This window comes from Hydra viridissima, unplaced genomic scaffold, assembly GCF_058129835.1.
Source record: "Hydra viridissima isolate aposymbiotic clone 2 unplaced genomic scaffold, HvirCarnegie_v1 scaffold_15, whole genome shotgun sequence".
In the NCBI taxonomy this organism is placed as follows: Eukaryota; Metazoa; Cnidaria; class Hydrozoa; order Anthoathecata; family Hydridae; genus Hydra; species Hydra viridissima.
Window position 1 is genome coordinate 1,881,169 of NW_028324314.1, and position 25,265 is coordinate 1,906,433.

The 25,265-nt window shown below is 30.0% G+C and overlaps 1 long non-coding RNA gene and 3 pseudogenes across 2 annotated transcripts; 3 read left to right on the top strand and 1 right to left on the bottom strand.

Moving 5' to 3' along the window:
• Nucleotides 1-2,450: 2,450 nt before the first annotated feature.
• Nucleotides 2,451-3,499, top strand: LOC149878111 (interferon-induced very large GTPase 1-like; annotated as a pseudogene).
• Nucleotides 3,500-3,508: 9 nt separating this feature from the next.
• Nucleotides 3,509-5,397, top strand: LOC149878112 (uncharacterized; annotated as a pseudogene).
• Nucleotides 5,398-10,010: 4,613 nt separating this feature from the next.
• On the bottom strand, nt 10,011-13,017 carry LOC149878113 (uncharacterized; annotated as a pseudogene). The gene is made up of 3 exons (XR_016447699.1): nt 11,373-13,017; nt 10,862-11,026; nt 10,011-10,635 (listed from the first exon to the last, which is right to left on the bottom strand). The product of XR_016447699.1 is annotated as an uncharacterized LOC149878113 (transcript).
• Nucleotides 13,018-23,727: 10,710 nt separating this feature from the next.
• Nucleotides 23,728-24,473, top strand: LOC149878114 (uncharacterized). Its single transcript, XR_016447487.1, has 4 exons — nt 23,728-23,826; nt 23,927-23,961; nt 24,163-24,243; nt 24,324-24,473. It is a non-coding gene; the product is annotated as an uncharacterized LOC149878114 (long non-coding RNA).
• Nucleotides 24,474-25,265: the final 792 nt, after the last annotated feature.

The window sequence follows — 25,265 nt, forward strand, 5'->3', positions numbered from 1 at the left end:
CTGCTCTTAAATGCTTAATGGAATGTTCTTCAATACGTTGTTCTTCAATATTTCATTCGTTTCATTTTCTTTTTTCATGCAAATTGAGACATGCAAATTGAGACAACAGACAATCCCATTGCGCCACTTAAAAACTATAAAAATAAACATGATTATCTGAAAACTAGTATGACTGCATATTACAGTTATCAATAAACACTATGTTTATTGATAACTATATGATATGCAGTCATACTTATTTTAGCAATTTATTTAGTCTCGCAATTTAATAAAGTGTAACTAAAAATATTTATTAAATGCGTGCATGTAAATATACTTACATTTAGCAAAATGAGATTTTCTGATAATAAAAGTTGTGTTATAAATTTTTTTTTGCATGCAGCAACAGAATTTGTCAATACATTAGAAAAGTAGCATGCTAAATCAGAAACAAACTATCCACATAAGACTTCATGATAAGTTATTTGTTAAAACGCCTCTTTTTTTAGGATGAAGACTTTCCAGATATTGATGGCAAGTGTGATGATGACGACGTTAAAAACTTCTATCGCGTGAAGGACATAATCAGTAAAGATGATATACTTTGGGCTATAAAAAATGCCAGAGTTTTAGAATTAAACTCATCAGTTCTAGCAAAAAGTAAAAGTATTGCAGCAATGAGATTGTTACAGGATATAACAAGAATGAAATATCAGTCTTTTAGCATACCATTACAATGGCAAGACGAACTGGGAATAAATACCGCAGTTAATCATCCAATGGATATCTTGCACGATTTGATTCTTAATGCTGACTTTTCTTTAAGAAAGAAACTTTACCAAAAGCTTGCTTTTTGTCATCTTTCAGTCCCTGTCTTATTTCCGTCTGATCAAGATATAAAAAGTATTTCTCAATCCATTTACATGAATATTTCTCTTAGAAATATTGTAGTCGCAAGGCGCGAAAACGATAAGTTAATTGAGGAAAATGTTACGAAATCTCCGCTTTGCGTAATTTCGATGATGAGGATCGGTCAACAGGCTGTTAGTAGTTGGTCCAAATCAAAACTCTGCAACGATTTGTTAGGTTTCAATAACAATGCAAAACTAGGAAGTTGTGGGTTTTTCACAAGAAATGCTCTTTCAAGTAATAACAACAGAATATTAACGGAGGGTACCGTTGAAGGAATATGGTACAACAAGTTATCACAAAAGAAAAAAGAATTCCCTGAAACATTTTCTTTGTTAAATTTAAGAGGAGATGCCCTTCAACACATTCCATTAGCAGAATCACTTGCTTCAGCTTCGGATGCATTACTCGCACTTTGTGGTATAGACATCTTCAAAGATGAGCAACATTTACATATTCTAAAAGCTTTAGCCAACAATAATAACCAATCACCTTTGAAAAAACTGGTTATTTTAATGACAACAGAATCCGCTAGTTATGTTAAAAGTAACCGTGCTCTGTTTAAAAGAGTCTGTCCAAATGTTAGATATAAGATAATTGATGAAAACTACCATAAACTTTTAGAGACGGTGACTGTTGAAATAGAGGAAACTCTTAAAAACACTTTACAAAAGCTCAGTCTAAACGAAAGGTTTTCCCAAATATCTCCAGAATATATTTCAAAAAATTCTAAAGCAAAAGATATCAGTGACTCCTTTCTTAGAGAGTTAGATCTCATGAAAAAGTCAAACGAACAAGAGAGAACGCAAGTTAGAAAGAAGTTATTTCCAATACAGTCTACAATAAAACGATACGCTGAAGCACAAAAAAAAGAAACTAGAACTCGGAATCTTGATGAGAAATATAAATGCCGTGATGAAATCCTCGCTGTTAGAAAGGAGCAGTTCGAAATAATCCAGAATGGTCTTCCTGATCTGATGTTAAAGTTCTTGAAAGAGATATTTAAATGTAATTGCATAGAGGCAAAGATTAGATATTTAAGTGATGTAAAATATTATATTGATGATTGGTCTTTGACGCATCTTTCTGATGTTCGAAGCCAATATTCAATTGCCACAAAGGAGCTAAACATACTTAAGAAAAAGGAAATCAAAATTATAAACGACGAATTATCATTTTCAAATGAACAGCGCAATCTGCAAAAGCGTTGCGATGACCTAAGTATTTTCTTATTGGATATATCTATAGGAGTTGAAACTATTATTCGTGAAATGGGTGGGATATATGAAGCATTATGTAGAAATAACGACAATTTAAACGAAGAACTCAGCAAGTGCAAAAATTTGCTTCCTGAATTAGCTGCTTCCTTGCTTTTGAATGGAGTCGCACTAGAACTAATAGATGGTGACGCATTATCAGTTCCAGTAACATGGCTGAAAGAGGTGTTTAAGGTGTTCAAAAAATGTTATGAGAAGTTTTATGACCTAAAGCATGAACCAAGAATCTTTGTATTAACAGTGCTCGGAACTCAAAGCTCCGGCAAATCAACATTACTGAACACCATGTTTGGAATACAGTTTCCTGTAAGTGCAGGTGGCTGCACAAAAGGAGCTTATTTACAATTAATTCCGGTATCTTTGGATGACTGCAAGCATTATGCAATCCTTGTTGTCGACACAGAAGGGTTAGCTGCTCCTGAGTACAAAAATAACAACACTCACGACAATGAAATAGCAACGTTCGTTCTTGGGATATCTGATGTTGTAATTGTTAATGTGCGCGGAGAGTTGCCAAACGATATAGAAAACTTTTTAGAAGTAAGCATATGCGCGCTTATGAGAATGAATATGGTTGACTTTCATCCGAATGTTGTGTTCGTTCATCAAAACTGCGATCCGTCTGCGAAAGAAAAGAACATATCTGGTCGAAATACTTTTTTGAAACTTATGGATGAGGTTGTTGTAGCACAAACTAGTATAATGCAGAAGAGATATAGACACTTTCAAGATATTGTTGATATTTCAATTGAACATGATATTTTTTTATTTCCCACAACTCCTGGAAGGATCTGGCTCAATGGCACCGCCAAATCAATCTTATAGCGAGGCTTGCTCTGAACTAAGAGATCATATTATAAACAAAATGGTCTCCAACAAGATGGGCAGTTTATCTTTAGAAGATCTCTGTAAAAGAATAGAAACGGTGTGGAACGGAATCTTAGAAGAAAACTTTAAGTCTAATTAATAATGCGGAGATTCAAGTCAGATATGAAATTGAAAATGAAGTTAGCATTTGGAAATCAAAAATAGAATGTAGTTTAAACGAAAACCTTGAAATTGTTTACAATGAAATTAAAGCTTCTTTTAAGTCTAACTTCGAAGCAAACGCTAGTCGAGAATACTTAGCAACAAAAATTAGTGATTTTCATGCTAAATCTATCGAAATAAACAATTCACAAGCTAAAGCGTTTACAAAATTTATCGATAAAAAAACAGTAAATCAGACCCTTTTTCTAAAATGGAAACAGCGCTATATTAATAGAATGGAACGGGTTTTCTGTAAATTTGTTCAAATTTGCGAAGGATGCATTGAAAAATATTTGAATGATTAACAGAACAGTTTAGAGTTTGAAAAAGAACTAAAGAAAAGCAAGGCTTTTTTGCAAAAATATACAAGAGACGTGGCGCAAAACCTTTTGAAGAAGAGAGGGGGCCAAGATGTCAGTAATGTAGAGTTCAGCAAGGAAGAATGTGAAAGTGAGTTTGAAACATTTTGCAATGATGTCAGCGGCAAAATAAAAAAGCAGCAAACTAAAAAGTTCATTCCCGCTGATGTGAGGAAGGTATTCAAGCAAGAACTTTATAGTAGTTATGAGCAATCGCCAAAGTTTAACAGTACTATTTAAATGTTTGGCGATGGTCTCGAAAACAAGTTCAAAATCGAATGGATTGATTTATCAGAGCATCTCTAGTGGAAAACTTCTTTTTTTATGTCTTTTTAAAGTTGTATATGATAAATTAGTGTCGTTCATTAGGTCCAACGAAAAAGCTTTAATTCTCGAAGTTGATGACATGATTTCATCAACTATTCATTGTATACAAAATACTTTGCTTTACTTGAGAGATATAGGAGGCATCAAGCAAATGCAATTCCAACCTTACGCACTATTTGATTGTACTGTGCTTGTTAAACAGTATTTGAAAAAAGCAGTTGATATTTTGAAGGAGACACACTCGAAAGTGAGATTCAGTGAAAAGTTTGTTTTGACTAACACTTTTATAGCGTTATTTGCTTGTTACTCGACACAAATTGCTGTTGAAAACTTTAGTCTAGTTCAAGAAAGCTACTTTGTTCATGTTGATCCTGTAGAAAAAGTTAAATGAGAGAGAGAACCGATCAAAGAGCTATTTTTATCAATATTAAGAAAGGAAAAAGATATAACAATAGCTGCTCGGCAAATAAGATCTTCTAACAGCAGCAAAAAAAAAACCTTTTTTTCTCAATTAGAGGCGTGTTGAAAGAACTTGTTTTGAAGAGGATCACACAAAAGCTCTATGTGCATGGCTTGGTACTTCGTGATGTAGTAGAAGCTATTTCTAAAAATCAAATGAGCGAAGAAGAAATATCCTTCCTAAAGATTTATTTCAACGACCCATTCGTCTCGTTTGAAGATAAAATTTCTCAAATAGTTGATGATAACAAAGAAGCAAACATTAGTAAAGAATTAAATACGAAGTTAAAGATAATTACTGAAAAAATAAAAGCAGAATGTCTGAATAAGTTTGTTCCACATTGCAACAAATCTTTTAAAGTAAATATTTGCGAATATTCGGTAATAAAAACATTAGGAATAGGAGAAGAAGATTTTGATAATATTTTAACGCCGAATTTGGAAAAAAGAATGAAGGAGGAAAAAGAACTGACTGAAAAACTAGCTTTGTTAATTGAGTCTGCAGATAAAAACGAACTCAAACTCTTAGTTACTGAAGAATTAAATTTGAAAACTCAATCAAGAATGATATTAAAAACCATTTATTTCAATGTACAACAATGTGCCCGTTCAGCAGAACACCTTACAATCAAACACATGCGGAAGAAAGTATTGATCATTTAAGTAGGTGCCATCGGCCTCAAGGTTTGGCTAATTACATTAAAGTAATTAATTCTGCCTTTGTAATAGATTTTTGTAATGAACTTATCGTTTCTGACGTGCGTTTCAAAAATGTTGATACGAAGTTTGAATACGTTAGTTACAAAAGATAACAAATCAGTTGGACCGAGATATTCTAGCTGGGATATTGATGGGACGGCTAGTGATCATTATTTGTATTGAAAATATATCACATATCGCGTTATACAAAACCTAGATAAGTTTTATCCTAATGCTATAAAAAGTGATGCAAGTAATTGGAGCGGGTTACCAAAGTTGAAGCAATTAATGTGATCAATAATTGCTTTTACTTAGATGGAGCAAACGTTCGATTTGAAAATGGGCGTCATATTGTATGAATTATTTTAAGAGCTATTGTTTTTTCTTAAAATGAAGCGTTGAACTTGACTTTATTGAAACAAAATCATTTTCTATTTTTTATAAAAAAAAAAAAAAAAATCCCCAGAAGAATCCGTAGAGTATTTTTGATTTCTGTTTGATACACTGTTTGATTTTAGCTTTCTCCATTTTCAATGTTCGCCTTTTCCTTTTTTTTTTTTTTTGTTTTTTTTTTCTGGTAAACTTTTAAATCTATAGTTGTTAAACTTCAAGATTTTATAAAATAACCATGTAATAAATCATTTATTTATCCTATGATTAAAAGGTGTGCGCAATTATTGTAACCTAACCAGTAATCAGACTTGTAATTTCATTTAGAGATAGAAATATTTCGTTTCAGCAAATTTGTGTTATCAGAGTTTATTTAAAAAAATTTGTTCTCAAAATATAATTATTTTGATTAAGAACTTGAATGGCATTTTAACACTAACACTGTAAATGACCCACAAGTAAAACTATTGACACATAACAATAATAATAATAATAATAATAATAGTAATAATAATAATAATAATAATAATAATAATAATAATAATAATAATAATAATAATAATAATAATAATAATAATAATAATAATGATAATAATAATAATGATAATAATAATAATGATAATAATAGTAAGACTAATAATGATAATAATAAAAATTATGATAAGAATAATATTAACAATAAGAATAATAATAAAAAGAATATGAATAACAATATATTAACAATAAGAAGAATAATAAAAAGAATATGAATAAAAATATATTAACAATAAGAAGAATAATAAAAAGAATATGAAATAAGAACTAGCAAAACGCAACCCGTAATAAGGGTTATGGTCGGTCTGTCACTTAATTTATAGTGGCTGTTTTCCACTATTTAAAGTTGCGAAACCTTAACTGATACGTACAGCAAATTATTAGGCTTAAAATAAAGAAAATTTAAAAAAATTGAACTAATTGCATACATTTATATCATTTTAACCGACCAAAATTTGCAATAAAAGGTAATTAGGTTTCTTTTTATAAATCGTATAAATGCATCAATCGTAAATCCTAAAGAAAAAAACAAAAATGGAATTATGATACTATAATTACAACAACAAAAAAAAACAAAAAAAAAAACACCACACAAAAACTGAAAATCGATTTACCTATTTATAGTAACCCATTTTGACATGGCAGTTAATATAAACATTTATCGAAAATGTAACTATAAAATCTGTTTCGAAGTATAAAAGGATTAACAATACTATATATATATATAAAAAAAAACCAATTTAAGATATAAATTGCATTTTTAGCATAATATTGTCTTGGCTTTCAGTAAATAAATAAAAGCAGTAAGTTCCAATAATGAAACAACCTATAATTCATTTTTTACAATAGTCACCAACATGAAGGTGTCTATTGTTAAAAATGAATACCAATACAAAACTTCACAACAATAACAAATAACAATAGAATATTTACATCCTTGATCCTAAAATCCAGTGAAGATAACAAACCAAATTAAAATATGAAAGGAAAAATTAGAAAACCAATTTAAAGTTAACTATATTTATCTTTTTACTAAACATATAAATACATAAAAGTATATTTGTTTTCATGTTCAATATTAGTTATTCAATTAGTTCAAATATAGGACATTAAAACACCTTAGATTTAAAGATCAAGGTTGAATACCCACTCATACAAATTACGCTAAACATTAACAGACATAATTATGTGTTTTGAGAATAATTAAAAAAGGCTAGACAACACAACCTAGCTCCAAAGCAGTAACTCCGCCTGGCACTAAATGCTGCCAAGTCACAACTCTGCTATAAGTACATCGCTTGGCTGGTAAGGCTATCAATCTTGCTCAACATAATGCCAAATCACACCACTTTGAAAACATGGAAACAACATAATTTAAACATATATACAACTATAAACAATTATGGTTTTATATAACACATTTGATTAATAACTTTTTCAATTTGATGAAGAGTAGCTTGTTCAGCAATTAGAAGTGGGACTGAGCGGTGAATGAAATCTTCCATCATAAAAGCTTTGCATGTACTCAAGAGATGTAAGGATTGTCAGGTTCACAAAAGGTCAAAATAATTGAAAACAACTGTCTAATTTTCTTTGGCATATGTGTTAAAACCGTCTCAGAAAGAGTATTCTGCCATTCAGTGTCATCTTGCAACAGACCATTCAAAACACATGCTTCACAAAACGTTTCAAGGACAATACCATTAACAGTATTCACATCCTCCCAAGATGTTGCTCCTTTTGCTTGCAAAATTAACCGTCTAAGAAAGAACAACTCTCCAGTTGGATTAACTTTATACATTTTTATTATCACCTTATTACCACCCCTTCGTCTAACCTTCCATTTAAAATGTTTATCATCAAATATAAAGTGATAAGGAATGTCTACATAAAAATTTCAATGTGCTCTTTCATTTTCAGTATTTAACTTAAACTATGCCGTTAGGTGCGTATCACATTGAGCTGCACGATCTAAGGCCATTTGTTCTGCTCCTTCTCTAAAATACAATAATTGATTTTCAGGTAGATGTGTACCAATTCACAGCACTTTAAAAACACGGAAAGAACATAATATAAACATATGTACAAACTATAAGCACAATAAATGTGTTTAAATATGTATATAAGGTTAAATATATACTAAAATAAATAAATACCTTATATACATATTTAAACCCCTTTTTAAAACAATTATGTAACACATATTAACACATACACAAACAGCAAAAAAACACTTTACATTATTATAAAAACACATTGATAAAACAACTATAAAGCACTTATTACCACACACACATACATATCAAAAAAGCATATATGCACACAATAAACGTGTGCAAACAAAAATTCTAAAAATGACGCAAAAAAATTTAAAAAGATAAAAAATATATATTTACAAACAATTCTCTTTACCTTCTTTTTTTTCTCATAATAACTGTAATCTTCATAACAACTTTACATACAATAACATGTGACATGCGTTGTCAGTGTTGGCACAAAATTTGGCGCTACTCGACTTTCTCCCCCCCCCCCCCCCCTAATTTTATGATTGATTCTGATAGAGAATTTTATGCTGATTCAGAAAAATTATAAAAACATAGACCTGAAAATCAACGGAAAGTGCTCTAATTCGAAGTCAAAGTTGTAAAAAATCCCACTAAAAACCCACGAGCCGTTAAATACAGGAAAGTCTCCCTATTTTGATTGGATGGCGAAAAATTGGTCTACAAAGTCCGAAAAACATTATTGTCGTTTGCCGGACTTAGCGACTTCTATATGACATATGTGGAATACGTATATGAAATATTATAAATATATTTTTAGAGATAAGGACTGCGTGAGACACATATTTTGTCCAATCAAATTAGGGGGCCATTCCTGTAAAATATTTACGTTTCCTTTGATTTGAACATAGTTATTGTAGTGTTGGTTTAGATATAGTATATCATTTTTAAAGCGAGTATGGCATTAAATGTTTACATTTAATTTAAATAGCAAAAAGCAACCCGTAATACGGGTTATGGTCGGTCTGATACTTAATTTATAGTGGCTGTTTTCCACAATTTAAAGTTGCGAAACCTTAACTAATACCCTTTCAGAGAAATGCCTTAAAATTGAAAAAATTAAACCATTTGTAAAATTAAATGCGTTAAATTGACGAAAAAGTAAAGCTAAATTCTTGTAATATTATTTATAACATGAACTTTGATTAATAAGATTAATATAAAGCGAAAGTAAATTATACATGAGTTATTAATTTTTTGGTATCCCCTTGATGCATGTTTCTTTAAAAAAAGGAATTGTCTTTAAAACATTAAATGCACATAAATAAATTTATTAAAAATAACTGACAATCTGACCATTTTAATATATGGCCTCTTTGTTTCAATAGTTTTTAGTAAACGGTAATTTGCTACCATATACTAAAAGTTCCTTTTGTTACTCGAAAATAATTCTCTAAAATATTTAGACACTTATAAAGGACCTCCCTACCCTGTTTTTGCCTTAATGGTGGTGAAGAGAATAGAGTTATCTTTATTAAGAGTAATCAAGTTTTTGATGAAGACCTTTTACCAGAATAATGAAATGTAAAACAATGATTTACATGTATAAGAGTTTATTCTTTTTAATATATATAAGAATTTAACATATATAAGAATTTTTTCTTTCCTCAAAAGTGTGGCAAATGCAAACTAAGCTAATTAATTAGTTAAACACCTTAAAAAATTTAAGTAACTCGATATTTGACAAATGCGCAAAACTACAATATTCACCCTCCACCCCCCATTTAAAAAGATCCCCTAAGTTACGTACAACAAATTATTAGGCATAAAATAGAGAAAATTTTAAAAAAATTGAACCAATTGCATATATTTACATTATTTTAACTGACAAAAATTTACAATAAAAGGTAATCAGGTTTTTTTTTATAAACCGTATAAATAGGTCAATCATAAATCTTAAAGAAAAAAAAAAAAAAGGAATCATGATACCATAATTACAACAGCAAAAACAACAACAACAAAAAAATTTAAAAAAAAACACCACATAAAAACTGAAAATTGATTTACTATTTAAAGAAACCTATTTTGACATGGCAATTAATAAAAACAAATTAAGATATAAATAGCATTTTTAGCATAATGTTGTCTTCGATTTAAGTAAATAAATAAAGGCAGTAAATTCCAATAACAAAACTACCTATTGTTGTCAGCAGAAAATCATAGGCATTGGTGCCATGTGTAGAATCAATACAAACACCATTTTTGCCAAACTGTTGTAAAATTTTTTTTTGATGCTCTGTTTGCATTATAATGATAAAGTCAGCATCTTTAAATTTGTTAAATGTATCTGACTCTCCCTGTAATTTATAATGTAAAACATGATTATTTTCCTTCATTTGCCACTCTTTTAGCCAAATTGCAACACTATCTTGGTCATTAGCATGAAGTTGTATAGAATTAATGTTAAATGCTTTTTCGAGATTTTATAATATCTTGGTATTGAGTTAAATGTAATCTGGATTGAACAGAACCCATTTCAGCTCTAATATCATCTAGGATTCTATCTTTGGTTACACCCATTTTTAGTTTGCTGGCAATTTCTATTTGTTCCATCTAAGTTTTGGTAAACTTTCAGAGTGGATGTGCAATTTTTTGCAATTTTTCGAGTGCCTATTTTGTAAAATATTTATTATGGTAATAAATAATCTATTATGGTAAATAGATAATTGTGAATATTAAGATTACAATTAACTGTACTTATATTATACATAACTAACTTTTTAAATTGTTTTAAAGAAAGATAATAAAGAAAATTCTGATAATATGAACAAAATATAAAAATAATTGAAAAATAAACAAAGTAGTATACAGAGTGAAACATTTCAGTGAAACATACCACTACTTTTAGTTATTCTTTTCTTTGCCATGCTTTTATAAAATCCACTTCTGTTGCATTGATAGTATGATACTTTCCTACCATTTTTATCCAACTTTTCACCAGAAGGTAAAACATATTGCGCTGAGTTATTACTTTCAATATCTGATTTCCACAAATCAAATTCTAAACATTAACAAAAAAATGAAACAACAGTTATAAAAAAAAGGTAAAAAGAAAGACAGATAATTGATTGTTTAATTCCATTACAAATTTGGCAATGATTCATAATATAAGAAGCTACTATTCTGAAAGATACATTATAAAAGGGCCTGCAACAATAACTTACAATATAAACTATGAAAGATCTACTCCTGTGAGTATTGTGAAATTAGTTAACTAATTTAATTTTTTTTTTAAATCTTGAAAACAAAATGAAACTCAAATTTAAAGAAGTAAACAAAAAAATAAATAAAAATCATTTTTTTTATAAAAGCATATAAAACAATTTACTTCAAAAACATATAACTACCTTTAAAATTAGAAAATGATAATTTTTCTTTCTGAAAAGTATAAAAATGAACCACAGATAAATGTTTTTGTAAACCATTAACTTGTCTGCATTGAAAACCACATTCTAGACAAAAAGAATTGCCTGACTGAATATATGCTTGAGCTTCATTAATCAATTTGTGCTTTTTTTTATATGTCGCTGCATATTCTTTTTTTTGGTGAAAGTAATGTTGCAAAATGCACATTTTAGAGATGAAAAATTGTTACTTTCTATATTAACAATATTATTCTTATTTAATGATGATTCAGAAACATTTGCATATTTGAAATCTTCATAAGAAGGCACTTCAAAACTGCTAGAAACTTCGCCTAAAGCAGGAACAACAAAATCCAAATTTATTTCTTTACTAATAAACCATGACATTAAAACCAATCTTAAATATTTAGAATATTTTGTAGGCTCTTGTAGAAAAATGTAATCATTGTTCTCTCTTTTACCATTGCTTATTATATGTACAAAGTAATCATAATTTAAACAAGATATTGCACAAATTATTGTAGTAATAACTCCACAAATATTTCCACATGTCTGCATTGGGTAGTTTCCTCTGCATAATGAACTGCATTTTTTGACGCCATATCTGTGCGTTTTTGGATCATGACAGTATGTTATGCTAACCTCTTTATTTAAGTGATACAATTTTCTGATCAATAATTTAACTTTACATAAAAAATCATCTGGAACTGACCAACCTAATGAATCTCCATAGTAAAAACTACACTCAATATTATTATAAACTGCAAATGCCCAATGGGAACCAGGATTAAAATCTGTGCCAGAGAATGTTTTCTCATTGTTTCCTCCAACATTTATAATAAATATTAATTTGCTAGGGACAGAAGTTAATCTTGACACATAATGCTCAATACTTCCTATAAAGTTAAAGTAAATTACCTTTGAATGGCTTTGAATAGAATTTAAAATACAAGATATTTGCATCATATGATCTGAGGAGAGCCATCTAGTACAACATAACTCAGCTAAAGTATTAGGGTTCATCCCATATTCTGAAATTTCTGTACTAGCTGGCTTTCTAAAAAGCACTTCCTTGAATTTTTCAATTAAATTTTGAGGAGGGAATATACCAATTGATTTTGGTACCAACTTTGGAGAATTAAACCATATCAGCTCTATATCAACTGCTAATTTGATCTCTTGAACCCTATGAAGCGCTATTAGATGCTGAACACTTTCATAGAGGAATTTCCCTAAATTAAATTCTATGTAATGGGGTCCACTTGCAATATTATTGCGGAGAGATAATTCAGTTGACCATCTCATTAACTGATGTTTAGGTGTCAAACTCATAAGAGAAAACACATCTTCAACTTATCAAAAGAAAACTGGCTGGTTTTGATGGAATAATCTTGAACAGTTTTTATAAATTGTTTATGTGACTCGTATGCATCTTGTCGATTATAACTATTGATCGTAAGCTGATTAAGCTTCATTTTGTTTAGAGATAAGCTACCAGATACCTTAAACATAAAATTTGTTATTTAAAAATAATAAAAAAAAGTTTAAAATAGTTATATTATTAAAAGAAGTAGCTAACTCACCACCGTTATTGCGAATTAGAAACTGGAAACTGTAAGCGTACTCTTTAGTATATATATTTCTATATATATATATATATATATATATATATATATATATATATATATATATATATATATATATATATATATATATATATATATATATATATATATATATATATATATATATATATATATATATATATATATATATATGTATATCCATACATGGTCATAAAAACATACATTTTTACGATCCGGCAAACGAGTAAATTGTTATTCGGGCTTTGCGGAACAAGATTTCTTATCCAATCAAATTAGGGAGACTTTCCTGTATTTAACGTTTAGTAAAAACCCTAATAATCGCCATTTTGTAAATAATAAATTAATGAACTTTTAGCTGACAAAAGCAATACATTAATAGCATGGTTTTTACGTTAAAAAAGTCGTTAAAGTATGTTTACCTTGCGCAATTTTTTGTGGCAATGAAAATAGCCGTTTTTTGATTATTAGAGAATAAACTATTTTGCAAGTAATGTACTGTTGTAATAAATTTTAAAAAAGAATTCAACAGTTTTTTTTTCCTAAAAGAAGAACTTTTGAAACTCAGTTCATAGTTGTTCTACCACATGTAAAATTTAGAAAATGTAACCTTCAAACCGTTTTTTTTAATAAAATAAACCAGCGTATGATACAATAACAATTATTCATCAATTTATCTACATTCTCAAATTCTAAGTTTAACCTTTATTTGAAATCTTCTATTAATTTCATTTCCTTATAACACTTTCGTTATAATAGTTTAAAATAATAATGCAAAGGCTGATGGAAACCATGTCTGTTTATTGCGCAATGTAACGGTAATTAATTTTTGTTAAAAATGAAAGCGTTTTGAAAAAAAAAGGCGAATATTAGGGTTTTTAGTGGGATTTTTTACAACTTTGACTTCGAATTAGAGCACTTTCCGTTAATTTTCAGGTCAATGTTTTTATATTTTTCTGAATCAGCATAAAATTCTCTATCATAATCAATTATAAAAAAAAAAGAGGGGGGGGGGGGGGGAGAAAGTCGAGTAGCGCCCAAAATTTTAATTTTTTTTTCTAAATTTTCTAAAGAAGAACAAAAATAGTTAATAGCATCACAGAAATTTCAAAGTAAAAATAACAATTTTATGGAAACAGCATTAGTATAACTTTAAATAACATCCATACCCCTATTTTCCTTCTGATAACTAAAATAACAAAAATAAAACCACTAAAAAAAAACTAAAACAAACAAAATATAAACGATTTAAAAAATTAAAATCCTTTCTACTTTAAATTCTTTCTACTTAATCTAACAAAAACTTAGATCCTTTCTACTTTATCTAATTAAAATGTATATATAACTATTTCTTATACTTACTTTAATTATAATATGATCTTATGATCTTAACGATGGTTATTTATCTTAATATGATTCTTTATGTAATATATCTAAAGTAATAATTAAATTCCAAAAGGAAAAAAGTTTTAACTCGCTCAAAAGATCTTTCTCCAATGGCCGCGTGCATTTGAAGAACGCGCTCTTACAAAGCCTAGTAACTAATTCAAAGCCTAGGAACTAATGACGAAACGACGTTGAACATTAAACGGTAAACGTTAAGCATTTCTGTAAGAATTATATTATAGTTATTTTATTTTTTAGAAGGAAAATAGGGGTATGGATGTTATTTATAGTTATACTAATGCTATTTCCATAAAATGATTATTACTACTTAGAAAACTCTGTGATGCAATTAACTATTTCTGTTCTTTTTTAGAAAATTTAGAAAAATAAATTAAAATTTTGCGCCAAAACTGACATGGCATGTCACATGCTATACATGTAAAGGTTAAATTTTGTTATGAGGACTACAGCTTTTAGGAAAAAAAAAAAGAAGGTAAAGAGTATTCCCAGCAAACATGTTTTCAGCGGACCGTGATACGTAAAGCCGCCGCCGGTATACCGCTGCTGGCCCACTGTGTTGCCTAATGCGGATTGCCGCTGCTGGCTAACCGATGATGGACCGTTATCTCGTTTTGTATTGGCTTACCGCCTTAGGCTGAAAAACTGCAAAACGCTTCGTTGTGGATACGTTTTTAAATCGGCATGCCAGCTTCGGTAAACACATGGCGATATATTACAGTTTTGCCAACACAAATCCAGAGTTAGCTTTTGGATAGCGGTAAGCTGTCGTTATAACACCAAAAACAGGCAGTTCAATTGAAATGCCTGCTTTTGGTCAGACTTAGATTGATCGATGTTTAAATTGTGACTGTTTTATAAAAAATTCAATGATTATAACTTATTAGTGTTTAAATATATGCTCAAAATTGTTATTACATTTATTTTTTAACAATAGTTTACTTGATATTTATAACTCTGATAAAATTATATACTAAGTAAAACAGTAAATATTAAATAAATAAGATGTAAAAAAAAATCAAATTAGTTTTTAGTCTTAAAATATAAATTATATATATAAATTTATATTGAATCTATATCTATTCTTTATATTATAAAATATAGCTATAATTATTGCTTATAAATATTAAAAGTTATATGATTTTAACATTCTTATAATTTTATAGCTATACTTATAGCAATACTTTATAATATTAAGTTTAGATATTGATATAAAGTATGGATATAGATTCAATATATATTTATAAGACTCAAAATTAAAAAGACTAATTATATATATATATATATATATATATATATATATATATATATATATATATATATATATATATATATATATATATATATATATATATATTAGGGATATGACTTTTTTGCAACCTACTAGGCCTGTATCGTAATTCAATGAACTTTTATGTAAAAAGAACGAATAGATGTTTCATTTTGACATATTTTGAAAAAAGGTCACCCCAAAACCAAAAAATCGAATTTTCAATAGATACACTTTTGTACAGTAAATGAATATTAAAGACTGAAGATGTTGTAAGAGTCATACTCCTGTTGTTATTTTATTTATTTATGCAACATGTACTGTGATATAACAAAAAACATTATGTGATATATAATTATACATGTATTACAAAATTAACAGTATCAAAGCGTCTAGTACAACAATATACATAACTGTCTGTGTCTATAGGCCTACTGTGTTTAGTACAGGGGTCACATGATGCTCACGTCTCATAAAGAGTCTAGCGCTTACTACTTAGAATGAATCGAAGTTGCAGTTTGTCTTTCTTTCTGCAGGAAGCATACAGGTCTTGCATCACCTTGATTGCACGTTCAGCTATCTGATTACTTCGTGGTATGTCGATGACGGATGGCTCTTTCTTCCAGTGATTTTTGAATGACTGCAATGCCTTTTTGTAAGGCTTCAATACATCAGATAAATTCTTGAAGTCATTGTCATTGTACTTTTGACTACTAAACCAATGTTCTGCCCACTCATATGAAATGAACCTGCAAACCTTCTCCAAATTCTTTCTCGCTTCAGGCATAAGAATGAACGCCAGAATGGCGAGAATGGCTCTTGAGTTCCATCTGGCATTGCTCATATTAGGAATGTTCTGAAAGTGAATCAGAGGGAAGTTTCTTTGTTCTTCATAGAACCTAAACACTCTTGTTAAATGGTACAAAAACTTCATATCGTCTCTCCACCCTGATTTATCAAGAATTTCTACAGTTCCATTCACAAACTTATCCTTCAGTTCATCATACTTATTCAACAGTTCAGACACAAATGGGTATTCAATGTTTGGAGATTTGGTATCACCCCCAAGTTCTTCGTCCATCACCAGACGGAGAATCCTGTCTAGTACGTGATGCTGACAACCGATAAATTGTGGTATTGTGACACCCTTTAATTTAAACATACGTTGCAACTTCACAACAACTCCATTTCTCTTCCCAGTATTGACGTTTGTTGTATCAGTAATGATCATCTTAATTGAATTCCACAAATTGTATTCATCAATAAGTTTGGCAATTTTTTCAGCAACAGTTTCAGCTTTGCCATCTTTTAAACGCAGTGCATCAAGTTTCACGTCAGTTCTTTCATTCTGAAGTACAACTACCTGATATTCCTTATCATCTATTCGTTTGCCGTCAAAGTGTAAGGACCACTGTTCCATTTTAAGTTGTTGTATCATTTCTTTTTTTAATTTACCTGCCTCTTTGAATGTGGACTTGTAAATTGCTGATTGACTTGGAGTTGGAATATCAATACCTTGTTGTGATAATACATTGCATATTTTAGCAGCTTTCTTTGTGGAAACTCCACTTGATGTAACCATACTTACAGCAAATTTACTTTTGTAGTGCTTTCTAGTTTTTTTCTGAGTGTCCTCATCATCGTCTTTATCACCGTCGTCGTCTTCATCATCTTCACTCTTACTTTTGCAGTTTTCAGATTCAGTACCACTGTCTGTGGTAGACAGGACTTGTGATGTGGAAGGTATTGCTGTTCCAGACTGGACTTTCCTTCTCTTGGAAGGGTGAATGGTTTCTTTACTTGCCACTTGTCCTGTTGAGTACCCCACCTGTCCTTTACTTTCTTTTTGTAGGTGGTATAGACGTTTATCTTCCGAGGATAACCACTGGCCATTCACTTTCGTGATGTCAAATAATGCATTGAGAACATCATATTTTCCACGCTTGACACATTCATCATAGACCTTCAGCACCTTCATAAGCTTTGCTCTTATCACTTGATCAGACACATGTGGAAAATTCAGTTTATTGTCCCACAATTTTGTAATTTCCTTAGAAATTTGGTCTATTCGTTCTTTTCTTCCTTTAACATATGCTCCGAGAAACTGGTATCTTCCTACGATCTGCAATTGAAGTGGTATTCTGGATTTTTCATCGAGTGAATGTTCTTCTACAGCCACGCTTCCTCTTCTTCTGTGTGACTCTTGAAATCTCACCAAATTTTTAGTCCAAGTCTTCTTGTTCTTTGTTACTGTGGTATGACTTTTCTTGTGAGACATCATATAATATTGTTACGACTTTACGGATAGCTGAGCGTAAATATCCGTTTAATAAAGTCGTTTAATTAATAAAATACTTTAACTGTATAGTAATCCAATTATAGTTCGATAATCCAGTCAATGTTGATAACAGTTCGATAATCCAGTCCGTATCCTAACGATAATGCTACAACTACTTATACTTCGTACACTTACAGCGTCTTTAGTTCGCTACAGTAGTTCCTTATTAGCTCAGTTACACGCAGAGTACTTCATAGAACTATTCACATTATCAACACTGAGCTCACATTAGCAACACTGAGAATTAAGCTGAGAATTAAGCTTAAGATTAAAACATCGGACATCGGTCAAAAATGAATGTATAAAAATGGTAAATCAAATTTTTATTTTGGGGGTGACCTTTTTTTGTTGCAGAAAGCTATTTGGGCCTTTTTTCATGATTTTAGGTAAAAGTTCATCGATTTATGATACAGGAAACATTTTATTTGAAAAAAAATTAAAGTCATATCCCTAATATATATATATATATATATATATATATATATATATATATATATATATATATATATATATATATATATATATATATATATATATATATATATATATATATATATATATACAGTCAGTCACAAAGGTTTTCCTACACCTTACAATTTAGAGAAAACATTTAATAAAAACCATTTTAAATGCAAAAAAAAAATTTTATATCAAAGTAACAAGAATATATTGTACAAGAAATAAAAAATAATTAACTAAATAAAAATATTTAACTAAATAAAAATATTTAACTAAATAAAAATATTTATTTGTAAAACTGAAAAAGCTTAATTTTTGAATTTAAATGTCACAAAAGTTTTCCTACACTAAATAAAACTTGTAAAAAAAACAAGAATATGAAAAATTAAAAAATCTTTATCATTTTGTTGAGCATCCATTGGCATTTACACAAGCTTTTAATCTTCTGTTCATCAGTGACACTAATTTTTTGGTATAAGAAGACGGAATTTTATTCCATTCTTCTAGTAAGATATTTTTTAGCATATTAACATTTATTATTCTGTTTCCTGCTTGTCTGTCTAAATAATCCAACACATTCTCTATTTGGTTAAAGTCTGGTGATTGGGGAGGAGAATGCAGTTGTTTTGGAATATTGTAGAGCAACCATGATTTTACAACATGGTTGCTCTACAATATTTTTTGGATCTCGATCCTGTTGAAATATCCAACTATTTCCTAACTTTAATTTAGCAGCATCTGATTTCAAATTATTTTTTATAATGTCCAAATATACCCAGCGATTTATATTATGTATTTTTTAATATATACCAGCTTTAGTAAATAAAACAATTTATGTAAATTTATATAAGTTTCAATAATGAGCTTTTGGACAAAATGGCCAAGAAAAAACTGATGCCTACATCAAGTTTTCCAATGCCATTAAATAAAGAGGCATATTTTAGTTCAGAAGATGAATAACATTTTTAAATAAAATAAACATCTTTATTTACAAATTTGTTATCTTTATTTACGAATTTGTTATCTTTATTTACAAATTTTTTATCTTTATTTACAAATTTTTTATCTTTATTTACAAAGTTGTTGTCTTTATTTACAAATTTGTTATCTTTATTTACGAATTTGTTATCTTTATTTACAAATTTTTTATCTTTATTTACAAACTTTTTATCTTTATTTACAAAGTTGTTGTCTTTATTTACAAATTTGTTATCTTTATTTTACAATATTTAATATATTTTTAAATATTTTATATTTTAAACTCACTGGAGTAAAGTATTTGTGCAATAAATATTACTATTTCCATGTTTTTCATTTTCATTCCCTTTTACTGTAACCTCTTGTATATGAGATTGTTAATGAGAATTTAAATTGATTGTGATATTAAATGTTACCAGTGAATAAAGTAAGATAGATTTTATTATTTTAATGTAATTTGTTTCAATGTTGTTTTTGAAAGAAATCCAAAATATAAGTTTTGGAGTCTGTCTACTGTTTGAAAAAATTATATACTTATTTACTAAACCATTTTATTTCATTCAACTATTTGGCTTTCTTTATATTTTTTCAAGGTATTTTCATAGTACAGTGGTGGCCAAAAGTCTTGGAGCAACATATTTTATGTTATGATTAGTTTTTATACTAAAAATAATAAACGATAAAAGTAAAATAAATAAAAAAATAAATAAGTTGTAAGTATTTTTTTAAACAACATTCTTTTTAAAAATATACCTCAAACCTTCAAAATTTATACTTTAGATCAAAAATAAATTTTTTTGGTCGTTAAATGTTTTGTTCCAAGACTTTTGGCCACCGCTGTATATTATATTGTGCAATGTTTTTGTTTGCATGGTGAAAATTATGTTCAATGTGCAAAGTATATAAGGGCTGTCCAGAAATTATTACACAACCCAGAACATAGCCTAGTGAAGTTTTTCCCATTATACTATCAATTCTTTATTGAAAAACATTTTTTACAGATTTATTTTAAGTCTTCTAGGGGTTGCTCAAAGCTCTTGAACATTTTAAGTAAATTTTAACAGAAAATGTACAAAAACGCTATGTTATTTTTAGTATAACTGTCGAAAAATGTTGAAATTGATCAATTTAAGTTATTGATTAATTAAGTTATGGATGCCAATTGATAAGTTGATGATTATTTAAGTTATTGTGAGTATTTTTTTTTTAAATTTTACACAATTTTGACCCAATTTTGACCCAATTTTGACCCAATTTTGACCCAATTTTGACCCAAATCAAACAAATTGTATGTCATTTTCTAAAACACATAGGAAATGATGTTTTTGTTATAATAGTTATTTATTTTACCAGCATGCTATGATTGGGTACATACAATTTTGCATTTTTGTTTAGAAAAAATAGAAAATGTTGACTAGGAGTGGAAAAGAATTAAAAGTGACAAACCCAATTATACCGTCTTCGCCATTACCTTCGAGTGTTCCCGCAACTCCGTCATCTTCAAAACCTACCACTAGAACTAGTACAAATTTTTGGTTGATTGGTCAGCCATGTTCATCAATTACAGGAGCAAAGTTACCTACACGCAGACAGGTGATGAAGTATGTTTTATATCTGAGACATGATCCTGATAGCGTTGGTAACAGTGTTAAGAATGAAGAAATTTCTTACATCGTTGCAGACAGTGTTGCAGATTTTTGGCACATGGCTCGCATCAAAACCAAAGTAAGACAAAACTGTATGTTTGATGTTCTTGGATTATGGAATGAATGGACCAGTTTAAAAAAAAATAGAAGTTGTGCCACCGACCCTGGTAACAAACGAGAAAACTTCATCTCAGAGCTTGATATGCTTTTCAACATTGGTGCTCCAGATGCAATTGATGACATAAGAAAATCTAGACTTCTATCTCAGAAACACAAAGATGATGACATTGCGTTTTATCTTGATCAGAAACATGAAAGAAATTCTAGTATGAATGGCCAGGATAAAATTTTTGAAGCAAAGGCTTTACAGTTTCTGACCAGAATTGAACAGCAGCAACAACGACAAGAAAAAGAAACAGAAAGACTAGAGAAAAGAGCAGCTGCAGAGCTAGAAGGAAATGAATTTTTTGAAGAGTCCGAGGATGATGCACAAGTTGGTTGTACGGAAATTGATCTGGATTTTGAGCCAGATCACATTATTGAAAAAATAGAGTTTCAAGAATTTGTTACACTTCAAGTTCCCAGAAAAATTATGGAATGTGACAAGTTAACGACAGCAGCCGATCGGTTAAAGTTGTCCGACAATCAAACTACAATGATAGTTTCAGCTATAATAAAAGCAGTGGGTGGCAATCTAGACGACTTCGATGTATCCCGTTCAACTACGCGTCGAAAGCGAATGTCAAACAGACAGCACATTGCAGAAAACATAATGGAGAAAATAAAGGAAAAACCACCTCAATTTGGTGCCATGCACTGGGATGGAAAGTTACTGCAGGACTCTCTTGGTGATAAGTTTGAACGTCTAGCAATTCTTCTGTCAGGTTCACCAGAATTTTCATCGGGAAAATTGCTGGGTGTGCCACAACTAGGAGATTCTAAAGGACAAACTCAAGCTGATGCCTCATATGATCTCTTAGAAGCATGGGGATTAAAAGAATCAGTTGTCGCTTTGGTATTTGTTACTACAGCAAGCAACAGTGGGGTCCATAAGGGTGCAGCTAAACTTATCGAAGAACTTGTTGATAAAAAGCTATTTTATCTTGCTTGTGGTCACCATATCCTTGAACTTGTAGCTAGCGCTGTTTGGAAATCACTGTTTGGTGAAATCAGAGGACCAGAAAACAAAATGTTTGCTACCTTCAAAGAGGCATGGTCAGGTCTCGATAAGCAATCACCTATCCAGTTGCTGAAAATTGAAAATCCATGGTTGTTGGAAGTTAAAGAACGAGTCATTGAAAATTTAAAAATGCTGCTCAATAGCAAGGAATCATCTGTGTTTCCTCGGGATGACTACCGAGAGTGCGCAGAAAATAATCTTATTGTTCTGGGTGAAACACTACCTCGTGGTACCCATTTCCTCAAACCTGGAGCCATACATCAGGCTCGTTGGATGGCTTGCAACATATATGCTGGGAAGATGTTTATGTTTTCAAAAGCAATGAAATACGACAAGGAAACTGTGATTAAACTGGAACGTATAAACAGATTCTTGGCTCTTTTTTACACCTCAGCATGGATGCAAGCCAGTATTGGAGCTGATGCTCCCGTAAACGATCTAGAACTCATTCATGACATGATGGATTTCCGCAATGTAGACAGAGAAATTGCAGATGTTGTGGTAGCCAAACTAAACAACCATCGATGGTACCTCACTGAAGAAGTTGTTCCTTTTGCTTTATTTAGTCATCATCCTAAAATGAGTGACCATGTTAAGCAAGAAATAGCAAACAAATTGTGGACAATAGCAGTGCCTGAAAACTTCCGAATGGGTAAACCAATCTTCAGACAAATCAAACGCAACACAACATTGAAGAGTCTGTTAGGACCGGAGTCACATCTGTTGTTCCAGAATCTCAACATCAGAAGAGATTGGCTTGCTAAACCAGTGAATCAATGGGCAGCAGATGAAGACTTCCAAGTTGCTGAAAAGTTTGTTCGAACAGTAAAAGTTGTCAACGATGCTGCCGAACGAGGCGTCAAACTAATCTCAGATTTTGCAACAATAATAACAACAGATGAACAACAGAGCATGGCTATTGCAAGGTGTGGAACAACATCGGAAGCTGTTTCCAAGTTTTGACAAAAAAACACTAAACATTTGAAACTAATAACTTGAACTTACTAACTTGAAGTGACAATTTCGACATTTTTCCTCATTTTGGACCTTAAAAACTATGAAAATATTGAATTATTTTCCAGAAATATATGTAGAACGTAAACAAACATGCACAAGTTGTGCATCATATTACTACTATATAAAAAATAACAATTTCCATAATTACTTTAATAAATTTAATTGAGTAAGACCAAGTAAGAACAAAAGTAAGATAGCGTTTTAATACATTTTCTGTTATATTTTAGTTAAAATGTTCAAGAGCTTTGAGCAACCCCTAGAAGACTTAAAATAAATCTGTAAAAAATGTTTTTCAATAAAGAATTGATAGTATAATGGGAAAAACTTCACAAGGCTATGTTCTGGGTTGTGTAATAATTTCTGGACAGCCCTAAAAGTATATTTTAGTTCATCAAATTATATTTTTATTGATGTGTTCTGTCTTTGATTCATTCTTTTTCAGATCTGCACTTGTGTCTTAGGCCTATGGTTTGAAAAAGGCTCCCTATTGCCCTTAAGTTGCTGTGGGTTTCACAGTTTGATTTCCAACCTGGCATATAAGTATATTATTTTTAAATGCTATTTTATTTGTTAACTTAAAATTAAAAGTAAAGATAATTTTTTTTAATGAAATAACAATTATTTTTTTATTGTTCATTAGCCCCTCAAGCGTATTGATAGGAATTGGTATACCAGGTAGAGTATTTAAAGTTACTGTATATGAAGTTTTATTTTTAAAAAAGGGCACGCATTATGATTTTATTTTTATAAAGTTTTTTTTAAAGATGTTTCCTTAGTTAAGATAATGTAGCAATATAATTAAGCAATGTTTTTGTTGTTTTTATGTTTTAAATTATGCTTAAATAATAAAATTAAATTTATATTTATTCAATGTAGATAAACTTAGTATCTGGAGTTATTTGTCAATAACTGATGATCAGACTCTCTTAAACAAAAACGTTTTTAAGGGCTGAGAAGGTAAGTTTATTATCTTTGTTGTAATAGCTCTAAACTTAACTGTTTCAATATTTTCATTATATATCATTGTCTGCTTTCAGGTAAATGTTAGAAGTCTGCAGACTGCAACGTAAATCGATTTTCAACACATGGCTTTCCGAGTATATTTAGTTTTCGATTGAAATGAGAATAAACTAAACTTAAAGATGTGTTTAAAATTAACTATTTATTTTATATTTTAAACGTTCGCTAAACGCAAGTTAAGCAATAATCTATAGATACTGATATTTTATATATTCTGTTTTAAATAAAAAAAAAAAATTGTGACTTTAATATTCATATTGTAATTGTAAATTGCAATCTTAAAATGATTTTTATTAAAACTTCTGATTATTCTTTTTGTTCACCGAGCTTAAGCGTTGCCACGTATGACCTAATGATTCACAGTTGGGGTAGTGTTTTTTGGTGCAAGGAGAATTTTAGTATGATAAATTCGTATTTAATGGCTATATACCTATGCACAAAGTCAAAAGGTATTTGATCCAGGCATTGGCAGGATTTGCCATTTTTTTATGAGTAAAAATTGCGCTGAAAGATATACACAATTTTGCTAACGATAAGTGCGTTCTATTCAAACAAAAACACAAAAATAATATGTATATCAATGCATTCAAATCTTAGTGAAAACTTATTATAGGTCCTATGCTATACCGCTATCGCTTTATCATCGGTTTGTCGCTGACGGACCGTTGTTCAAAAGTTGTCGATTTGCCGCCATCGGTCCGCTGCCGAACCGCCTGCAGTTTTCCGCTAACGAACCGATGTAAATACGATGTGCAAGCCTACGCGGCAAAGCAGCGGGCGGCCGACGTCGGCACGGCACAAGTGCTGACAGTGGTCTGTTGTCGGTCCGCCTGCTTAATGTTTGCTGGGTTGTTTGTAAATATATATTTTGTTTACTTTATATCTTTTTAAATTTTCTCGCATCATTTTTAAAATTTTTGTTTGCAAATGTTTATTGTTTGCATATATGCTTTTTTGAT